This window comes from Schistocerca cancellata, chromosome 11 (genome assembly GCF_023864275.1).
Source record: "Schistocerca cancellata isolate TAMUIC-IGC-003103 chromosome 11, iqSchCanc2.1, whole genome shotgun sequence".
NCBI lineage: Eukaryota > Metazoa > Arthropoda > Insecta > Orthoptera > Acrididae > Schistocerca > Schistocerca cancellata.
Genome location: NC_064636.1, coordinates 62,308,685 through 62,332,750, shown reverse-complemented (window position 1 = coordinate 62,332,750; position 24,066 = coordinate 62,308,685). Strand labels below are relative to the sequence as shown.

Sequence of the window (24,066 nt, the reverse complement as noted above, 5' to 3'; positions counted from 1 at the left end):
TGGAGCTCCGTACGCCACTGCAAACTGGCTGACACTGACTGCGGCGGTGCACAAATGCTGCGCAGCTAGCGCCATTCGACGGCCAACACCGCGGTTCCTGGTGTGTCCGCTGTGCCGTGCGTGTGATCATTGCTTGTACAGCCCTCTCGCAGTGTCCGGAGCAAGTATGGTGGGTCTGACACACCGGTGTCAATGTGTTCTTTTTTCCATTTCCAGGAGTGTAGATCTTATAATTAAATGTATCCCTGAGACAACTTCAATTCATTTTTCGCTTTACATTTAATTATAACATCACCGATGGTGCAAGGACGTCCCATTACGTGCAATGCTGTGCTGCCTGCCAATTTCGGAGAGCCCTGCCAGTAGTGTAAATATGTAAAGGGAAAAATGAAGTTTGTGTTGGGGAGGGCACTCAGCTTAGGTAGTTCGTGCCACAACGATGACCATTGTGCTGCGGTGGTGTAACGGTTAGCATTTCTGCCTACGAAGCAAGAAGACCCGGGTTCGAGTCCCGGACGTAACACACATTTTAATTCATTTCGTCTGCTTCGATCGTTATCGTAGCTAATAAAACGAGACTAAAATGCCTCAGGGAAACATTTGATTATAAGATCTATAACATCACCAATGGTACAACGATGCCCCATTACGTCCAATGCTGCGGTGCTTGCCAGCATCGTAGAGCCCTGGCAGTAGTGGCAGTATGTAAAGGGGAAAATGAATTGAAGTTTGTGTTGCGGAGGGCACTCAACTTAGGTAGTCCGTGCAGCAGTGTTGACCATCGTACTGCGGTGATGTAATGGTGTGTCAGCCAACATAAAAACTCACATCATCATTCAGACACTGTGTGGCACAACCTGGGTGGCCTCAATGGACACTTTGCGTACGTCGGCTCCTGCGCTGGTATTTTTCGGCCGCAGAGTACTGTTTTCCAGTGTGGTATAATAGCTGCCATACAAGTCCAGTCGATGTCGTGTACAGGTACAGCTGCCCATGCAGCTTCAACACGATACTACAGTTCATCAAGAGTAGTGACTAACGTATTGTGACGAGCCAGTTGCTCGGCCACCATTAACCAGACGTTTTCAGCTGGTGAGAGATCTGGAGAATGTGCTGGTCACGGCAGCAGTCGAACATTTTCTGCATCGAGAAAGACCCGTACAGGACATGCAACATGCGGTCGTGCATTATCCTACTGAAATGTAGGGTTTCGCAAGGATCGAATGGAACGTAGAGCCACGGGTCGTAACACATCTGAAATATAACGTCCACTTGCACCCCACACCATCACGCCGGGTGATACGCCAGTATGGCGACGATGAATACACGGTTCCAGTGTGCGTTCACCGCGATGTCGCCAAACACGAATGCGACCATTATGATGCTGTAAACAGAATCTGGATTCATTCGTGCACCCAGGTTCGTCGTCGAGTTCAACATCGCAGGCGCCTCTGTCAGTGACGCAGCGTCAAGGGTAACCGCAGCCACGGTCTCCGAGCTGATAGTCCGTGCTGCTGCAAACGTCGTCGAACTGTTCGTGCAGATGGTTGTTGTCTTGCAAACGCCCCCATCTGTTGACTCAGGGAGCGATACGTGGCTGCACAATCCGTTACAGCCATGCGGATAAGATGCCTGTCATCTCGACTGCTAGTGATACGAGGCCGTTGGGATCCAGCACGGCGTTCCGTATTACCCTCCTGAACCCACCGATTCCATATTCTGCTAACAGTCATCGGATCTCGACCAACGGGACCTGCAATGTCGCGATACGATAAAACGCAGTCGCGATAGGCTACAATCCGACCTTTATCAAAGTCGGAAACGTGATGGTACGTATTTCTTACACGAGGCATCGTAACAACGTTTCAGCAGGCAACGCCGGTCAACTGCTGTTTGTGTATGAGAAATCGGTTGGAAACTTTGCTCATGTCAGCACGTTGTAGGTGTCGCCACCGGCACCAACCTTGTGTGAATGCTCTGAAAAGCTATCCATTTGCATATCTCATCATCTTCTTCCTGTCGGTTAAATTTCGCGTCTGTAGCACGTCATCTTGGTTGTGTACCAATTTTAATGGCCAGTAGTGTACATGATCAAACACAAAGTTTACGAAAATGTCTCTTTAGACTACTTGTGACACGTGTCTGTGCCTCATGACTACCGGAGTGAATTCTTCAATACTGGATACTGGGAAACACATCCTGCCGCAGACATCATGACTGTACATGTCGACTGCGTAATCCAGAGTGACGAACAGGAACTTAAATAAGAATTGGAAACACATCCTACGACAAACAACATGTGTGTTCTTCTCGACTGCCTAATCCAGAGTGACTAACAGCCCGAAACATTTCGCGCGCCATACCAGAAAAGGCGTGACCCGAATGCTTTCGAAGTGCTTCGTCTGCAATTTCATCAGTCTGTTGTTTTTGATTTAAATGGTTTTTAATAATTCTGAAATAATTCATTGATAGTCAGCTGTTGAGAGATATTTATATTAAAAAGTGAAGTAATTCCAATGAGTAGTTTAACTAATCATAATAACTGTACTTTAACGTTTTGGCGCCCTTACTGTGAACACAGCAGCCAATCACAGAGCAGTAGCATTATGCAGGCGGTATTTCTCACAGCTTGTTGGAGGCTAATATGATGGCTGACTAAGTCAGAAATATTACAGCGGGGATGTTAATCGCCGGAATTGCGAATTTCCTCAACAGACCTCGTCCTGTCTGAACCAGTCAGGTTTGTTTTCGAGTTTTTTTTCCCCGTGCTGATTCCTTCACTTTTCTGTCAGGATGTTAAATTCTCCCTGGTCGCCAGCCGGTGTGGCCGAGCGGTTCTAGGCACTTCAGTCCGGAACCGCTCGACCGCTACGGTTGCAGGTTCGAATGCTGCCTCGGGCGTGGATGTGTGTGATGTCCTTACGTTAGTTAGGTTTAAGTAGTTCTAACAAGGGAACCTCCCAATCGAACCGCCCCCCCCCCCCCCCTCAGATTTAGTTACAAGTTGGCACAGTGGATACGCCTTGTTGAAAAACTGAACACAGATCAATCGAGAAAACAGGAAGAAGTTGTGTGGAACTATGAAAAAAATAAGCAAAATATACAAACTGAGTAGACCATGTGAAAGATGGGCAACATCAAGGATAGTATAGGTCCTTTGTTCAAGTTTTCCTTCGAGTGAAAATTTTACTTTGTTTATTTTCGCAAAGTTATGATCTGTCCGTCTGTTCATTGACGTCTCTGTTCACTGTAATAAGTTTAGTATCTGTGTTTTGCGACCACACCGCAAAACCGTGCGCTTAGTAGACGAAAGGACGTGCCTATCCAATTGGAACCGAGAACATTTGATCGCAAGGTCATAGGTCAACCGATTCTTCCACAGGAAAACACGTCTGATATATTCTATACGACACTGGTGACGGCATGTGCGTCACATGACAGGAATATGTTGTCGACCCACCTAACTTGTACACTTGGCGAATGGGTAAAAAGATTCTTCTATCTTGCCCGATTTAGGTTTTCTTGTGGATGTGATAATCACTCCGTAAAAAGTGATGAAAACATAAGAGTTTGCCACATAAACTGCAACAAATGAATGCAACAGTTTCACAGTCGCACGGTTTTTCACTGGGCTCTGTCGAAACATACGTTTTAACGTCAAATCCTGCTTATGTTCAAGCAAATCTGAACATGTCCTGGAATTTTGGAGAGCGAAGTTGATTATATAAAAAATTATACTTTTCACGCGAGGGAAGACTTGAACCAAGGACTTTTCGTTCCGCAGCTGCTCACGCTAACCACGGGACCACGGCGCTCCTGAGCTCACACTACCCTTGATGTTGCCTATCTTGCGCATGGACTACTCAGTTTGTATATTTTGCTTATTTTTTTCATAGTTCCACGCAACTTCTTCGTGTTTTCTCGATTGATCTGTGTTCAGTTTTTCAACAAGGCGTATCCACTGTGCCAACTTGTAACTAAATCTGAGGGGGGGTGGGGGGGCGGTGCGATGGGGAGGTTCCCTTGTAAGTTCTAGGGGACTGATGACCTAAGATGTTAAGTCGCATAGTGCTCAGAGCCATTTGAACCATCTCCCTGGTCACGTACACAGCAGTCGAAAGTAAGTATGGCGTAACTGTAAGAGGTCGGCCGATGCAGGTTTCGAGATTGCCGACCACACGTGCGCCCTGCAGTGACACGGTCGAGTGTAGTCACCGTGGTAGGGCGGGGGTGTGTTGAGGTCTGTGACGGCACGCGGCGCGGCGCTATCGATTATCGAGGCGACGGGGCGCGTCAGGGAGGGCAAGTGTGTCGCGGTCTATTTTGTGCGGCCGCGGGAAGCGGGCCAAGGCCGTTCACCGACTCCGCGCCGCCCAGGCCGGCTGCGACGGGACCGCGGGCCGCTTCCCGGTCACCCGACACACCCGTAAATCTGTATAAAGGCAGCCTCCCTGCCAGAGTAATAATACTGTGTCTATAGCATCTACATCTACATGACTACTCTGCAATTCACATTTAAGTGCTTCGCAGAGGGTTCATCGAACCAGAATCTTACTATCTCCCTACCATTCCACTCGCGAACAGCGCGCGGGAAACACGAGCACCTAAACCTTTCTGTTCGACCTCTGATTTCTCTTATTTTATTTTGATGATCATTCCTACGTATGTAGGTTGGGCTCAACAAAATAATTTCGCATGCGGAAGAGAAACTTGGTGACTGAAATTTCGTAAATAGATCTCGCCGCGACGAAAAACGTCTTTGCTCTAATGACTTCCATCCCAACTCGCGTATCATATCTGCCACACTCTCTCCCCTGTTACGTGATAATACAAAACGAGCTGCCCTTTTTTGCACCCTTTCGATGTCCTCTGTCAATCTCACCTGGTAAGGATCCCACACCGCGCAGCAATATTCTAACAGAGGACGAACGAGTGTAGTGTAAGCTGTCTCTTTAGTGGACTTGTTGCATCTTCTAAGTGTCCTGCCGATGAAACGCAACCTTTGGCTCGCCTTCCCCACAATATTATCTATATCGTCTTTCCAACTGAAGTTGTTCGTAATTTTAACACCCAGGTACTCAGTTGAATTGACAGCCTTGAGAATTGTACTATTTATCGCGTAATCGAATTCCAACGGATTTCTTTTGGAACTCGTGTGGATCACCTCACACTTTTCGTTATTTAGCGTCAACTGCCACCTGCCACGCCATACAGCAATCTTTTCTAAATCGCTTTGCAACTGATACTGGTCTTCGGATGACATTACTAGACGGTAAATTACAGCATCATCTGCGAACAACCTGAGAGAACTGCTCAGATTGTCACCCAGGTCATTTCTATAGATCAGGAACAGCAGAGGTCCCAGGACGCTTCCCTGTGGAACACATACTTCCATACACTGAAGCGCCAAAGAAACTAGTGTAGTCATGAGTATTCTAATACAGAGACAGAATACGGCGCTGCGGCCGGCAACGTCTAAATAAGACAGCATGTGCCGGGCGCAGGGTTTAGATCGGTTACTGCTGCTACAGTGGCAGGTTGTCAAGATATCAGTGAGTTTGAACGCGGTGTTATACTCGGCGCGTCAGCGATGGGACACAGCATCTCCGAGGTAGCGATGAAGTGGAGGTTTTCCCGTACTGTGAATATCAGGAATCCGGTAAAACATCAGATCTCCGTCATCGTAGCGGCCGGAAAAAGGACCTGCAATAACTGGACCAACGACGACTGAAGAGAAGCGTTCAGCGAGACAAAAGTGCATCCCTTCCGCAAATTGGTGCAGATTTAAATGCTGGGCCATCAACAAGTGTCAGCGTACGAGCCATTCGACGAAGCGTCATCGATACGGGCTTTCGGAGCCGATGGCCCACTCGTGCACCATTGATGGCTACACGACACGAAGCCTCACCCATCGGCCTGGGCCGTCAACAGCGACTCTAGATGAATAGAAATATGTTGCCAGATAGGACTCGTCTCGTTTCAAATTGTATCGAGCCCATGGACGCGTGCTCATGAATCCACGGACCCCGGATGTCGGCAGGGGACTGTTGAAGCTGGTGGAGGCTCTTTAATGGTGTAGGATGTGTGCAGTTGGTGTGATACGGAACCCCTGATTCTGGCAGGTGATACGTACGTAAGCATCCCGTCTGACCACTTAAGTGCATTCCTGTCAATTGTGCATGCCGATGGACTTCGGCAATTACAGCAGTATAATACGACGCCCCACACGTCCATGATTGCTACAGATTGGCTCCAGGGACACACTTTTGATTTTAAACACGTCTACTGGCTACCAAACTCCCCACACGTGAACGTTTATGAGCATATTTGGGATGCCTTGCAACGTGCTGCTCAGAAGAGATCTCCACCCCCTCGTACTCTTACAGATTGATGGACAGCCCTGCAGGAATCATGGGTCAGTTCCCTCCAGCACTATTTCAGACATTTATTTTTAGACAACATAGTTGTATTTAGATAAAAAGGGATTAATGTACTTATAATCAATTATTCAAAATGACAGTCACAATCGCATTATTTATTTTGCCGCCAACCTGTTTCAACCCGCGATGGGGTCATCTTTAGGGCAATTTACACCATGTGATCGCACGCTGGAGTCGTCACCCTGCCTGTGCACAGGTGTAAATTGCCCTAAAGATGACCCCGTCGCGGGTTGAAACCGGTTGGCGGCAAAATAAATAATGCGATTGTGACTGTCATTTTGAATAATTGACTATTACAGACATCAGTCTAGCCCATGCCACGTCCTGTTGCCTTGCGGCACTTCCGCGTGCTCGTGGGTGTCCTACACGTTATTGGGCGGGTGTACCGATTTATATCGCTTTATTATGAAAGTACTATGTACTTCCCGGGTGTTAACGTAAGAGCGTGCAGGCCTAGCGGATGCTCCACTGAGCAATCTGAGGTAGGGAATCTAGAGAGCCAGGTTAAGAAGATAATACGGACAAAATGACACATCACTGTGTACCTTTTTATTTACATTAGTTAACTTCATATACCATCATTGACACAATGAACGTACTATTTGCACTGTATCTTCCAAAATATGATGAAACTGACGACCATTAACCTCAGTGCAAGCATGATATCGGCGCAGAAGATACTGACGACTCCTGACACATACCCCCGGTATGTTTCAAAAGACATCCCAGGTAGCTGCAATTCAGGCAACTAACTCCATCTACGTATCAAGTGAGGTCTCACACACAAGTGACTGTAGATATCCACATAGGAAATAATCGAGAGTATTTAGGTCATGTGGCCTCTCAGGCCACGTAATAGGACTTCCTCTTCCAATCCAGAGACTAGGAAATGCAGCATAGAGATTGTTGGGGGCGTCTACACTGAAGCGAAGCGACGAACCGTCATCTTGTATCTACGACCTGCCTCGAACAGCCAAAGGTACATTGTCCAGCAATTCAGGTAGAACTCTTTGCAAGAACCTCAGGTACATACAGGTGGCCATTCAGATGGCCAGGTAGACGATGTGGCTCATAGTGATTGTCGCCGACAATGCCGGCGCAGATGTTCAAAGCAAAACGTATTTTGTGGCGTGACTCTACTACAGCGTTAGGGTTTTCCTCATCCGACACGTGGCTGTTCCTGTTGTTCGAAATGCGATCACTATCAGATGAGGAGACAGCACGATCTGCAGGAAATGCGGTGGATCAATCCATTGTCGGGGCTACCTCTTACACAGTGCGATCCTTGGTGCCACGTCAGACGCAAGCATTGGATGGAATCGTTGTGGGTGGTATGCGTCTAACTGTTGGTCGTGGAGAACTCGCCACAGGCTAGTACGTTGAGCACCCATCACACGTGCAGTACGACGAGTACTTGCAGTGGGACCCGCTGCAAAAGTTCCAACACCTCCTCGTAAAAATGTAAATGCCAAACGACGCCTCGCTTGGTGTAAGGAGCGTAAACGTTGGCCGATTGAACAGTGGAAGAACGTTGTGTGGAGTGACGGATCACGGTACACAGTGTGGCGATCCGATGGCAGGGTGTGGGTGTGGCGAATGTCCGATGAACGTCATCTACCAGCGTGTGTAGCGCCAACAGTAAAATTCGCAGGCGGTGGTGTTACGGTGTGATCGTGTTGTTCATGGAGGGGGCTTTGCACCCTTTGTTGTTTCGCGTGGCGCTATCACAGCACAGGCCTACATTGATGTTTTAAGCATCTTCTTGCTTCCCACTGTTGAAGAGCAATTCGCGGATGGCGATTGCATCTTTCAACACGATCGAGCACCCGTTCATAATGCACGGCGCGTGGCGAAGTGGCTACACGACAGTAACGCCCCTGTAATGGACTGGCCTGCACAGAGCCCTGATCTGAATCCTATAGAATACCTTTGGCATGTTTTGGAACGCCGGCTTCGTGCCAGGCCTCACCGACCGACATCGATACCTCTCCTCAGTCCAGCACTCCGTGAAGAATGGGCCTTCCAGCACCAGATTGAACGTATGCCTGCGAGAGCAGAAGCTGTCATCAAGGGTGAGGGTGGGAAAGTACCATATTGAATTCCAGCATTACCGATGAAGGGCGCCACGAACTTGTATGTCACTTTTGCCAGTTGTCCGGATACTTTTAATCACATAGTGTATACGTTTAGTGGGTGGACTATGTGAGGAACCTGTAAACTCTACCGGATTAATGGTTCTAATTGAGAAAAAGTAATTGTTGATAATTAAATGAAACAACAAGTTTACTGTTATCAGTCACCAGTGACTGGTAACAGTAAACTTGTTGGTTTCTTTTAATGTCAATAACAGTCACGGTAAAGCCTAACCGAAAATGTTCGCATTTATAATTGTTGATAAGCTATACAAATGATATTAGTCTCGAAAAATTATGAAATAATAATGATCTTTTGAAATTAATTCCGTAACTGAAACAGAAACGAATCGTTTAGTTTCTACCCTGCAGAAAATTTCACTTTAGCCCTCAGGGAACCCCAGCAATAGGAGCTGCTTTCTGTATTGAAGGCCCGGTCTCCCTCTAAAATTTTTACCTTTCACTCTTCCCTCCGATATTAGATTGACGTGTCCCATCAGTCGATCCCTTCTCGTAGTCTATGTTTGTCATAAATTCCTATTCTCACCGGTTCGATTGAGTACCTAGTTATTCTTCCATTATCCTTGCCTTATTCTTGCTCAAGTAAATGTTCCATCCTCTTTACAAATACACTGCTCTTTTTAGCACTTTGCCGAATCTGACAGATTTACGGTGTCATCATCAAACCGCAAAGTTTCTCTCTCTCTCTCTCTCTCTCTCTCTCTCTCTCTCTCTCCTCGCATTCGGGAGGACGACGGTTCAATCCCGTCTCCAGCCATTCCGATTTAGCTTTTCCGTGATTTCCCTAAATCGTTTCAGGCAAATACCGGGATGGTTCCTTTGAAAGGGCACGGCCGATTTCCTTCCCCATCCTTCCCTAACCCGAGCTTGTGCTCCGTCTCTAATGACATCGTTGTCGACGGGACGTTAAAAAACACTAACGTAACCTAACCTGTCTCTCTTTCTCTCTCTCCCTCCCTCCCTCCCCCAGAGAACTGTAATTCCCTTTCCAGATTACTCCTTACTTACTGTACCGATTGAGTTCAATAACATCGGGGATGGCCAGAGCTGCGCTTCACTTCTTTACCAGCTACTGCTTCCCTCCCGCATCCTTTCACCCTAGGCCAGACTACAGAATGCGGCAAGTGTGTGTTTCGAGTTGGCTGTCATATAGATACCGCTACGGGGCGAAGAAGACTTTGCTGTCGGAGGGTGTTGACGGGCTCCACTGCCACGTGACGCATGGGACACTGGACTTGCCCGACGCGATACGAGTCGCCATTTGCCACGCCGACGAAACTGGAGGAGGAGGAGGAGGAGGAGGAAGAAGCAGATTGCTTGCCTCTGCCGCTGCTGTGATTCATCGCTGCGTGAGCAGGCGCGCCGCGCTGAGTCACCAGCCCGTGCCCCTCGCCTCTGTGCGCTTACATACGTGCTCTGTAAGTACACTGCCAAGTACATGGCGGAGGGTACTAAGCGCGGTATGGGATATCACGGTTTCTTCTCATTCCGGTCACGTCCGGAGGACGGGAAAAATAACTGTTTAAACGCCCCTGTGCGAGTTTTAATTACTCTCGTAGCCGAATGATAGAGTAAGGGGTTGTAGTATATTCAGAGACAGCATTTAAAACCAGTTCTTGAAACTTTTTAATAGGCCTTCCCGCGATAGCTTACGTCTGTCTCACTTCAGTTCTTTTAACATTTCTGTCACACTCCACCGCGGACCAAACAAACATTTAGCGATTCGTGCTGTCCTTAGTACACGTGCTGTATCTCCTATTACAGTCTCCTAGGGTTCACACATACCAGTAAGCATTCCTGCTGTCCCTGTACACAACTTGTTACGGTTCGTGCACACTTGAGCAACACTCTAGGATGGGTCGCTCGAGTGATTTGTGTGCAATCTCGTTTTTAGACTGGTTATTGAATTTCACGTCCGCCCCGATAGCTGAATGGTCAGCGTCACGGACTATCGTCCTAAGGGGCCCGGGTTCGATTCACGGCTGGGTCAAGGATTTTCTCCGCTCAGAGACTGGGTGTCGTGTTGTCTTCATCATCATTTCATGCCCATCCGGCGCGCAGGTCGCCCATGGCGTCGAATGTAATAAGACCTTATAACGATATGTTTACGTAATGTGTATACATAAACATACAGTTATAAATGTCCCCGTTCGTAGTCGCTAATTATAACAATATGTTACTTTTGTGCTGTAACATATAGCTATAATCAGCGGTGGAAACATATTTGCGAACGCCGACTGTGTGCGGCTGTTTCTTGTTGGTTCGTCTGATCAGTCGGAAGTTGCATTGCAGAGGAGAGTAAATGCCTATTCAAAATATGATTATTTTGGATAGCTCAACATGAATTTCCTAAGGGACCGTAGTTTATCATGCATTTACCAGTAGAATATGGCGCGGAGAAAATATTTCGCCGCATGCAACTTCCGTCCGAACTCGACGAAAGAAATCGTGACTGTGAACTCTCTATTTGGCAGAAACATATAGAAAATTAAATAATTTCATGAAGAAGTGAGACATAGATTCTATAGTAAATGAATAGTCCATACGCCAGTTCCATTTAACTCTGACTTTATGGCAATTAATAGACGGACTTACACTGCAATGAAGGATTTAACATGGATGCCGTTTTGACTGGCACTTCTCTTAATGAAAACAACTCCTTTGACGTCTTCACATACACGTCGCACAATAAATCTACTGCTAGGCACTTTTAGTATTACACATTTACTTTACACTAGAACAATATTATTTTTAACAATAATAATACGGCGGCAAGACATGCGCGTCAGACACAAGTTACAGGAGACAAGAGAAGAATGAGTAACTGTTCATCGAGAATATCTCGTACCTCAAAAAAAAAATGTGTAAAAGTGTTCTTCTTCTGTCCGTTTTTCGCGCCGCGGTTTTCAAAGTCAATAACTCACTGCATCTCTGACGGCGCTTCGACAATAAACAAGTTACGTCACAGGTCGTTCACCTTTTACACTCTCGCAACATTATTTGCTAACTGTAGCTGTTGCCGAGCGACTGCTCGATTAGTGAATGATTTAAAATGATAAGGCAATCACATAATGTTACAACCTGCACCGAGGCGGCCGGACCTGCCCCGTAAGGGACCTCCCGGCCAATCACGCCAAACGGTCATTTCCATTTTTTTGCCAGTACAACTGATCGAAGTCTGCCGCCTGCCTTACCTAAGACTCAACCTACGCGATCGTCGCGTTTCATACCCAGGTAGTTGTATACGTTGACAGATTCCAGTTTTTGCCCGGTCACGGCCCTTTGCTCAAGAGTACCTGGAGCCTCAGTGGCAGTAGCCGGATGGAGACGAAACGTTAGGTGGAAATTTTATACATCGGCCACGGCCTCTCAGCCCGCAAGTTTCAACTTACCTGATTAATATTCGATTAATACTGCAGAGTATGTTATATTGGACGGGAAATATTCCATAGAAACTAAAGTTATATCTGACATCTCCCAACGAAGCCAAAGGGAACCTAATATTTTTATTATTATAATAAAAGTTTAACTTTTAAACCGCTGTAGAAATAACACCACTGGCAACGGAATATTATCGGGGAAGGGGGAAAACGTATGGCAGAAGAAAAATGTATAGTTACAAAATGTAGCAATAGATTGCGCTGCAATCATCATAATTTAATAGTGGGCGACACGAATGACAATGAATCATACAACAATGCGTAAGGTGTTCGTTTGACGTTAAACAAACTACTCAGTGTGCGTGGGTGTACAGGTGTGATGCTGTTAGTTACTTAAGCCCATCCACCACGGCAAGGTCATATCACATCGGATGGAAAAAATCATTTTTAAAATGTGACTACGCCTATTCAAGCTGTTTTAGTTTTATTTCTAGACCGTGCCGTCGTACACATATTATAGAATCAGGTATATCTTCTGAAGAAGGCTCAATTACGTGGGATGAAACCTGGCTAAAGGTTGGTTTCATTACCGCAATCTAGGCTGATAGGTCCTTATATATTGAAAAAAAATCGATCTTAATTGTCCTGTGGCCAAAAACCGCCTAAAAAGCATTACTCACATCCGTCTTTAATTGTCCTGAGACAAAAAATCGTATAAAAGCATCAATCACATCGGTTTTTAATTGCCTTGAGGCCAAAAAGTGCATAAAAAGCATCAATCAAAATTAAATCGCATTATTCATTTCCGTGCGACTGGAGCAAAATATGTTAAATATGCTGTCGACCGTTTTCTGCAGCAAGGTGAAATCGAGAAACGGTATGTCCCACAACTGATCGAAGTGTTTCAGGGGTCACGTTCAAAACGTGTTACGCAATGCGTGCCTTCAGTGCAGCTAAGTTCGCAGTCGGAACACTGAACCCAACATCTTTCAGACAGCGCCGCAGCCAGAAGTCACACGGATCAAGATCAGGTGATAGAGACGGCCAGGCTGTAGGGAAATGGCGGCTGATAATTCTAGCGTTTCCGAAATGGTACTTAAGCAGCTGCTTAATTGGATTTTCAGTGTGCGTAGGTGCGCCATCTTGCATAAGAATGATCCTATCCACACATCCACGATGTCGGAGAGCTGGAATGACGTGGTTGCACAAAAGACACTGATAGCGCTTTCGCCGGCCGGAGTGGCCGAGCGGTTAAAGGCGCTACAGTCTGGAACCGCACGGCCGCTACGGTCGCAGGTTCGAATCCTGCCTCGGGCATGGGTGTGTGTGATGTCCTTAGGTTAGTTAGGTTTAAGTAGTTCTAAGTTCTAGGGGACTTATGACCACAGCAGTTGAGTCCCATAGTGCTCAGAGCCATTTGAACCATTTTTTTCCAGTGACGGTACAGGTAACAGGAGCGGAAGCACCTGTCTCTTCGATAAATATGGTCCTGTGATAAATGATGACGTAAGCCCGCACCACACAGTGACTTTTTCAGGATGAAGTGGTACCGGTTGATTTGGTCCGCAGCTCGTGGTCGTGCGGTAGCGTTCTCGCTTCGCGCGCCCGGGTTCGATTCCCGGCGGGGTCAGGGATTTTCTCTGCCTCGTGATGACTGGGTGTTGTGTCATGTCCTTAGGTTTAAGTAGTTGTAAGTTCTAGGGGACTGATGGCCATAGATGTTAAGTCCCATAGTGCTCAGAGACATTTGAACCATTTGGTTGATTTGCGTTTGGATTTTCCGTTGCCCATATTCGACAATTCTGTGTATTGACATAATCTGTCAGATGGAAGTGGGCGTCGTCTGTCCACAAAATCTTCCACGGCCAGTCATTGCCCATTTCCGTCCGAACAAGAAATTCTAAAGCAAAGATCTCTCTTGCTGGCAGATCAACAGGAAGCAACTCGTGCACATGGGAAATTCTGAATGGACAGCAAAGAAGAATGTTTCGTAGGATTTTACGCACCGTGCTCACGGGTACGCCCAACGTTCTGGCAGTCCTCCGTGCACCAGACGTTTGCACTCCACCACTCGCCTCCCCCTGCACTGCTGTGGCCGCTGCTTCCACTGACGTCGAACCAGTGCGTTTCCTCCCTCTACCAGGTTGCACACCAAAATGACCCGTCTTTTCCAATCTCCGAATCTTTTCCTCCAGGCCCACGGCGGTCACCGGACCAACGCCTTCTTTCAAACCCTTCAGTGTCCGGGCCTTGTGCAGAGCGACGTGTGCACAGTCATCATTCTTGAAATACAGCCTTATGAGAAGAGCGCGATACTGCATTGAGACAGTCACGGCGAACGTTGCAGACTGAAAGGAGGAAAAGCCGTGTAACCCGGCGTGTTTATTCCAACTTCAGTGGGTCGTGCGCATGGCAGGTGTTTCCATTTACGTATTCTGACACATACAGCGCCATCTATTGATCAATTTTCACACTATTTTTTTCTTGTCCATACGTTTTCCCCCTTCGCCGAAAATATTCCGTTGCAATTCGAAGTTATTCTGGCCAGTGGTATTATTTCTACAGCGGTTTGAAAGTTTCATTATAATAACCCTGTATAATTTTTTTTTTTTAATGAGAGAGCATCAGCGGCAGAATAACAATTCACTGACGGTGTTGTTGTGTGCTCAAGAGTGTCGTCGATGGACAGTGTCACGGAATTTCAGAATTAGTTTCGCTTTGATGTATGGAATGACAGCGCCCTTTAAATGTCTATATATGAAAGATGAGGAACTGAATAGGATGTGATTCTCGTGAGCACATCATGTTGTGTAGGTAACGTACAAGAAGTTTGCAGTTCATACCAAGTAGGCATGACAACAGACATAGAAGCAATTCAGAGACACACTGCCTCGATGGGAGCAGATCCGTACAGCCCATAATGATAGACGAGATAGCTCTCGCCAAATGTAAACAACCTATATTGGGACAATTCTGTACGAACAGTATGGTGGCACTAACGTATCCACACGGGAATGATGACAACAAAATGACATAGAATAGTGTCCGCATGCGGAAACTCTTACGTTTACCTCGCTCAAAACGCAAGTCAAATAAGGAGAGAAATTGTTAATGCTGGTAGCAAATACCCTGTATGATGCAGTGTACTGTGGCTTGCGAGATGTTTATGTTGGTGCAGGTCCATACCTCTCAACTGACTTACTCAGGGCGGCCGCGGTGGCCGAGCGTTTCTAGGCGCTCTAGTCCGGAACTGCGTGATTGCTACGGTCGCAGGTTCGAACCCTGCCTCGGGCATGGATGTGTGTGCTGTCCTTAGGTTAGTTAGGTTTAAGTAGTTCTAAGTTCTAGGGGACTGATGACCTCAGATGTTAAGTCCCATACTGTTCAGAGCCATTTGAACCATTTTTCGTTAACTTGCGGCTGGGGGATCCAGTCGCGGATGAGCACGTGTTATGATTGCTCTCTCTCTCTCTCTCTCTCTCTCTCTCTCTCTCTCTCTCTCTCGCCCTCGAAACGGCAAGGGATCGCGGAAAACAGAAGCCGTATTTAAAACGGGATGGTTTTGAGTTGCTTGCCTGAGCACCACTCAGCGCTAATGGGCTCGAAGCCTTACCGCCAGCGGAGAATGTTTCAGTCGAGCAGAGGCGCCCATTCACACGCTGACCTACCTGCTGCCAAAACAACAAACCCGATACGGCCAGTGAATCTACAGGTAGTAGCGGATGTGGATTAGGGAAAGAAAAACTCACCACCGAACATATAAAGTATTAACCAAATAAACAGCTCTCACTCATCCCTTACCGTGTACACGTTTGCATAGCCACAGATTGGAGACTTGTCTTCATATTTCTAGTGTGAACTTAAATCATGATTGTTCACTTCCATATCGTCCAAGTTACGAGAGTTTATAACTATCAGATTTCTTAAAGTAGTCTTACGACAAAACATAGCTTAGTTTTTTCGGACTAATGTTCCTTGAAGTAATCAACTGCTCCGAATTGTGTTGTCTTGGTGGTTGATGCTTAAGCGATGTACGAACCACTGATGTACAGAAATTATAATCATATTACTAAAATCACTAGGATCTGTAGCACGTTAAAAGTAGTTGTGGGGACAAGTTACATTTTGGGGTGAAATTGCCCGTCCCCTCTTTTCTTCACGATCCCTCAATAAAACTTTGTATAGGGAAACTATGGCCGTCGTTTTTCTCATCATGTGCCGTCTTCTGCGGTTCATGATTGGATGAAATCGAGTCACATATTTTCCACCGAATTACCCCTATACATTGGTTGTGTTAGCCTACATAGGAAGTAGACTATTGTATGTTGTTTTAAGTTTCGTGTCGAATAACTCCACAGTACAGTGATTTCGGCGGTACTTATACTGTTTTGCGACTACTTCCATTCCTACCTTCGTGTTTAACGTGTATTATTTCATATTTGCAGGAAGTGATCCGTACACGAAATGCATCTCAGTTACACTGTAATCAAGGTGTGTGTTCTGTTTGGTTTCGATCAAGGACACTGATTTCTTTGTGCTTTGGCGATAAATCTCTAAGGTTTCAGTTCATTTTTCTATTCAGAATCAATAACACATTTTTTCCACAGTACATCGGCTCAGTGAAAATTCTTGCAAATAAGATACAAAATCGTAACTGCATACAACAGCATATAATATACCTTGGATTATGGCTTGATATTAACTGGCCGAGTTGAAAATTGTGTAATAAAAACGTCTCTTATTTAAAATTTACTGCCAGGGAGGCATAGCTGTTGCACTAGCATAAGCTGTGTTTTCGCTGATTTCTTTTTGTCACGGAAACTGGTTCAGAATTCCGGTGTTGCCCCTGCAACTTTGAATTTTCCTTGTCAAAACGATGCTTTGAGACCTACACTGGGCTGACAAAAATCTTCGGGAATATAACATATGACCGTAGTATCGCGCACTGGTGGTGAAAATGGAGCAGTCCATTGGCGGAGCTGTCACATGCATTGCGGTTATTCGTGTAAAAAGGTTTCCGACGTCAACGTGGAGGCACGACTGGAATTAACACTTAGTTGGAGCTAGATGCATGGGACATCCCCTTTGGAAAATCATTAGGGAATTAAATATTCCGTGAAGGGTGTGCCGATAATACCAAATTTCAGGCATCACCTCTCACCACGGATGACACGCTGGTCGCCGACCTCACTTAACGACCGAGAGCAGCGGCGTTTGCGCAGAGTTGTCGGCGCTTACAGGCAGGTAACACAGCGCGAAATAACCCCAGAAATCAGGGTGGGACTTACGGCTGAACGTATCTGTAGGGACAGTGCGGCATATTTGGAGTTACTGGACTGTGGCAGCAGACGAACGATGGGAACACTTAAGTATTTGACACCTACTATTAATACACTAAGAAAACTGAATTTTTACTTACTGACAAAGTATATTTTTCGAGACGTTATACATCTCCTACAGAGCCCCTCCTGGGCTCGTGACCATATCGATTGGACCCCAGGCGTCTAGAAAAACTGTGGCCTCGTCAGATGACTCCCGATTTCGGTTGGTAAGACTTGATGCTAGGGTTCGAGTGTGGCGCAGACCCCACGAAGCCGTGGCCCCAAGTTGTCAGCAAGCCGCTGTGCAGACTGCAATACGGCAGTTTGTAGTTTTAGTGTGTTCCGAAGAAGGCGTGGTTATCCGCTCCGGAACCCTAGTCAACATTCAGTTTCTATTTGCAATCGAGGCGGATTCTTTATAATCATTAAATTATTCACGATTGCTGACGCGCTGCAATGTTAAAAGTTCTCACGAACTGATCATTTTAATGCTCGGCTACTTCATACGCAAGCGTCGATGAACTTCGCATGTTCCCAAACAACGACGTGCCGTTTCACCGGGCCACCATTGTTCTCTACTGGTTTGAAAAACGCCATGGAGGGTTCGAGCGAACGATTTAGCCACCTATATCGCCCGACATGCATCCCATGGAACATTTATGGGACATATCGAGAGGGGAGTTAGTGCGCAAAATCCCACACCGGAAACACTTCGACAGTCATGGACAGCTATAGACGACGTGTGGCTCAGTATTTCTGCAGGAGGCCGGCCTTTGTGGCCGAGCGGTTTTAGGCGCTACAGTCTGGAACCGCGCTGCTGCTACGGTCGCAGGTTCGAATGCTGCCTAGTGCATGGATGTGTGTGATGCTCTAAGGTTAGTTAGGTTTAAGTAGTTCTAAGTCTAGGGGACTGATGACCTCAGAAGTTAAGTCGCATAGTGCTCAGTGCCATTTGAACCATTTATGCAGGTGGCTACTTACCTTTTATCTGCGTCTGACGATTTGACATGATTAGTTGCAAGCTAGAGATGCTTATGGGAACACCAAGTATTGGAAACCTACTTTTAATACCCTAAGAAAACTGAATTTTTAATTGGTGACAAAGTATACTTTTCGGGACGTTATACATCAATTTTTTGTTGCTGAATATTCGAGACGTTCAGTTTGAAGCCTTCGGTCTGCGTTTGCTATACGTGAGATACTTGAGGTCGCGTCTTTAATAAAAACCACTAAATAACAATGTGTAAGAAGCGGCGGTTTAGTCCCAGGATGGCAGTCACATACTTTGGCTACCTAGAGCTTTGTCCGTAACGTGTGTAGAGCGCCGAAGTGGAGGGCACCTGAACCGTTGAAGGACCGACAACCAGCGTGACACGACAGAGTGCCTGCGTACGCGAGCCCAGATACGAGCGAAAGAAGTTGGTTGTCGCACGCCTGATGTTTGCACTAGAGGACAGAGGGAATGCTCGCTGCTTTGTAACCCATGCCTGAGGAGAAGGCGGGCGAACGATTCGCCCGGCAAGGTCGCGCATCCACAAATAGCGCGCGCGCTCTCACAAACACACACACACACGTCGCAGTCAGCTGGGCCGACGGCCACGTGCGCCTCTAGGCACAAAGCGCACCAGCTGCGCTGTTGAACCGCGCACAAGGTCGCGTATTAGGTCGGTTTCGCTCGAGCGACTTCCTGGTCACTATTGACTAGAGATGGGCAAACTGAAACACGTAAATGTTTCGAAACAAATCAAACAGTACAATGTAATGTTTCGATACGGTGTTTCGAAACAGTGAAACAGTTTGTGTTTTGTAATCTAATAAACCTACACATTTTATCATCTTGAATGTCTACTGTATAAGTATGTCCATATAAACACAAATGAGGTGCGAGAGCGCTAATCATATCGCAGAAAGTATGAAACTATCACTTAGGTGTTTTGGCAGTTCCGTATTTCATGCAGCAAATGCGCTGCTTTCGTGTCGTGTGACTTTCATACTTTTCAATTGGCTGAGGAAAGCCATAGCTGAAGACAGAAGAACCACCACGAACGGAACTGGAGGTGGGAGCAAACTACAGAAACAACAGATATGCTACTGGGATTCCCACATTCCATTAGTATGGCTAATACACCCATCCTGCTAATTTCCATTCACACAAAGGGAATCATTGTGGATAATAGACACAGTGACTATAGACTCACAAATAACGCCAAATAAATCGAATAAATAACAAAATATAACAGAAAAAAAATTTTGTTTCAAGGTGTTTCGAACCGTTACTATAAATTTACGATGCTTCCCGTTCACCATTACACTATCAGTGATATGTCAAACAGATTGCTTGCAATTATACCTACATCAAATTTATGTACATGTCTAATAACTGTCACTCTACGCCTTTTTTTATTTAAAATGTGGTAGTCTTACTTGCGTTTCTTAATATGATTACTGTACATGAACAGAGAAGCGTATGTTATAAAAAAAAGTCTAATTTAACTGAATGATTTTCACATATTTATTACTTTGAATGTGAATACTATGCTTTATTTTATTGTTTGGTTAGTGTTTATAAAGCAGATGTTACGCCCTTTCGGAATAGGACAGTCAGCTAGAAACGAAGCTTTATTTTCGGATATCTTAAGCTTCATGCTACGAGTATTGCTTGTCAAAAGATTTCGACACTCTTGAAAGTGTTTCATGAAGTGGTATGCTGTGTTTCAGTACCTGTGCCGAGCCCGAATCTCGTCCGACACAGAGCGGAATGAAACATCACTGTTTCGATACAATTAGTCCATTCCAGGCGCAGGTGGACTGAAACAGTCTTATTTTGAAACAACGATACAGTTTCTGTGTCTGGCTCGAGATCCGAGACAAGGGCGGAATGAAACACCACTGTTTCGAAACAGTGAACCATAGCCGTTCCGAAACACTGAAACAGTTCCAGGTATCGATACACTGTATCGAAACATAGAAACAGTGGCCAAGTCTACTATTGACGCGTCCTGGTAGGCAAGCGTCGCGAGCCAGCGAGAGGGGCAGTGGCTGTGCGGGTGTATACTCTCCTCGCTGTAACGAGATGTTGTCTCTCAGACTCACTTTTAGGGTTATATTCTAAGGTTATATTGTACTTGACGATTCAAGAATTGGAAGGTTTATGGTATACCGCACTTTACCCTTCAGTACCAACTGCCAAACGTACATGATGATGAATTGGAACGTGCAGCAGAGTTAGAAAGAAGATCATGCAAACGTGAAAACAAACGTTACAGCGGAAGTCTACATTTGGTCACACAGCCACTATTATACTTACAATAATGGAGATAAGTATTCATACACTAGAGCGTGCCTTTATTGACACTACGAAACCAAAAACCCTAATTGGATATCTACTGTACACATTGGAGAGGCGCCAGTGCAGCTATGCTGGTATATAGAACGAGAACGAACAAACCTTTACAAAACAAAATACAAAAACGTCTGCCAACTTCTCTACTGCGCTGGGTATCAACTATTCATAGACCAACAGAAAATGACACTTCTAACAAAGCCAGAACATGTTTAATACTTCCTATGCATACCCTTCTGATGTATTACTTCTCGCAACCTCCGTGGCACGGAATGGACCAATTTTCTTGTAGTTTCGGACGTGATACCTTCCCATTCTCGAAGGAGACCCGCTTTCAAAGAGGCGTTACTACGGATGCCGTGTGTTTCCAGCTCACTCCACAAGTATTCGATGGGATTCAGGTCCGCACTCTGAGCTGGTGTTTTAAGACTGTGCGGAGTGTTGTAGAGCAACCACAGCCGGACAATTTGCGCCGTATGTTTGGGATCATTGTCCTGTCGGAAGTAGTAATTTCTAGGAAGACCCAACGCGTCAACACTCTGTTGTAAGTACTGTTTGTTCATGTACACAAATCTGTCCACGGTACTTTCCACAAACACTAATTTTCCGACACCGGAGGCTGACACATAGCCCCATATCATCACTCCACCACCTCCGTGCTTCACCGTGGGTTGAATGTTGTTTCGGTCAAGGTCTGTATTCGGTCTTCTCCAGACCAAGATCCTACCATCATTGTGCACGATATTAAATTTGCTTTCATCACTAAACAATACAGTATCCCAGAAGTCTGCTGTCTCGGATACATGCTGTTTCGCCAATTCCATCCGCCACTTCCTGTTCTTTTTGCTGACGTAGGGCTTTCGTTTCGGGACCCTGGCTCTGTAGCCCGAACGATTGAGAATGGTACGAAGGGCATGAAAGGGAAGCAGTGGTTGGGAAGGGAGTGAGACAGGGCCGTAGCCTATCCCCGATGTTATTCAGTCTGTATATTGAGCAGGCAGTAAAGGAAACAAAACAAAAATTCGGAATAGGTATTAAAGCCCATGGAGAAGAAATAGAAGCTTTGAGGTTCGCCTATCACACTGTAATTCTGTCAGAGACAGCAAAGCACCTGGAAGAGCAGCTGAACGGAATGCACAGTGTCTTGAAAGGAAGATATAACATGAACATCAACAAAAGCAAATGGAATGCAGTCGAATTAAGTCGGGTGATGCTGAGGGAATCAGATTAGGAAATGAGACACTTAAAGTAGTAAAGGAGTTTTGCTATTTGGGGAGCAAAATAACTCATGATGGTCGAAGTAGAGAGGATATAAAATGTAGACTGGCAATGGCAAGGAAAGCGTTTCTGAAGAAGAAAAATTTGTCAACATCGAATATAGATTTAAATGTCAGGAAGTCGCTTCTGAAAGTATTTGTATGGAGTGTAGCCATGTATGGAAGTGAAACATGGACGGCAAATAGTTTGGATAAGAAGAGAATAGGTTTCGAAATGTGGTGCTACAGAAGAATGCTGAAGATTAGATGGGTAGATCACATAACTAATGAGGAACTATTGAATAGAATTGGGGAGAAGGTTGTGGCACATCTTGAGTAGAAGAAGGGGTAGGTTGGTAGGACATGTTCTGAGCCATCAAGGGATCACCAATTTAGTGGAGGGTAAAAATCGTAGAGGGGGACCAAGAGATGAATACACCAAGCAGATTCAGAAGGATGTAGGCTGCAGTAGGTACTGGGAGATGAAGAAGCTTGCACAGGATAGAGTAGCATGGAGAGCTGCGTCAAACCAGTCTCAGGACTGAAGACCACAATATGTCGCAGTCGTGGTCGAATCTGGTGTGCCGGGGCGGGGCGTGACTGGCTGGCTGGGTTGGCGCGACCTCAGGTCTAACTGCTGCACGGAGCCGGCGGCTTGTCCCTGGCGCTGGTGCCGCGGCGTTGCGCAAGCGCCTGCAACAGCCCGGCTGCCCCCCACGGCCGTCATTAGCTGCTCCGTGAGACGGGGCCAGTCGCCGCCCGTACATCTGCCCCGAGCCTGCTGCTCGGTGCGAGCGACCCGAGTCAGTCGACAACCCGTCCCCACGTTTATCTATCTGGTCAGCGGCTGTGCGGCGCAGTAGGTGCCGGGCAGCTTGTTCAAGTGGCTCCGAGCACTACGGGACTTAACATCGGAGGTCACTCGTGTCACACAAGGATATCCTGGAACTGGATGCCATTATTTTCCACGCATTTCTCACATCTACTCAAGAAATTATGAATCACGCGATGAAATTCTCTCTGACATATTGAATCAATTCATTCACATGTATTATCCTCGACTAGCTCCAAGGTGGGAGAATTTGTTGTGCGCACCTTGTCATTCAGTGCACCCCACAAATGAAGCTCGCACAGGCCTAAACCGGCACTTCTAGCTTGCCAGATATTGTTACTATTAACTCTTTCGTCGAACACGTCGAACGCTTTCATCGAACACGTCGTGAATTTCGTGCAAAGTAACATTGCCGTATGAGTCCTTGCCGAATCCTGTTCGAAAAAAAGCGAAGCTTTGTTGTGTTTCACTCAGTTCATTATAAAACGTCGCAGTATGTTGTGCACACATCTTTCCTCTGTAACTGCGTCATTAAAAAACTTGGCCTATTATTCTGTCACTAGTAACTGCGCACCACACCCCTATTTTCTGATCATGAAGGGGTTCCTAATAGAGCACTACGGGTCTACCTGCACTCCACTATCGACATGTTTGGGAATTAAAAAGTGGTTCAAATTGCTCTGAGCACTATGGGACTTACCATCCGAGGTCATCAGTCCCCTAGTACTTAGAACTACTTAAGAACATCACACACACCCATGCCCTAGGCAGGATTCGAACCTGCAACCGTAGCAGTCGCACGGTTCCGGACTGAAGCACCTAGAACCGCTAGGTCAACGCGACCGGTGGGAGTTAACATATCCGTGTAAACGGAACCGAACCTCGTCTGAAAACAGAATAAGGTTAGCGTCCACTTCACAGTCATGCACTTGTTTTAAAACCCATTCGCAAAACTTAACCGTCGGCCCCTGTGGCCGAGCGGTTCTAGGCGCTTCAGTCCTGACTAGCCGCTTCAGTCCAGAACCGCGCTGCTGCTACGATCGCAGGTTCCAATACAGCCTCCTTAAGTTAGTTATTTTTAAGCAGTTCTAAGTCTAGGGGATTGATGACCTTAGATGTTAAGTCCCATACTGCTTAGAGCCATTTGAACCAGTTTTGAATACAACCCTGTGCGCAGCATCACCAGGCCGAAGGTCTTGTACCACTGATACTTTGTACCGCATAAGCCCGAGCAGCTTAGCACTTCTTATGTTTGCTGTCAAAGACATCTAATAGACTTCTTAGGGAGTTCATCAGGCGGTACGCAGTGTCATGGAGAGGAGCTTCTGTGAGTATTGTTTG

The 24,066-nt window shown here is 46.2% G+C and overlaps 1 protein-coding gene and 1 non-coding gene across 13 annotated transcripts in view; both read left to right on the top strand.

Annotated features, from left to right (window-relative positions):
* LOC126108459 (eukaryotic translation initiation factor 4 gamma 1-like) overlaps positions 1–24,066 on the top strand; it is a 647,729-nt gene that overhangs the window by 297,349 nt on the left and 326,314 nt on the right. The gene's annotated exons all lie outside the window — the stretch shown is intronic.
* On the top strand, positions 451–523 carry Trnar-acg (transfer RNA arginine (anticodon ACG)). Its single transcript has one exon. It is a non-coding gene; the product is annotated as a tRNA-Arg (tRNA).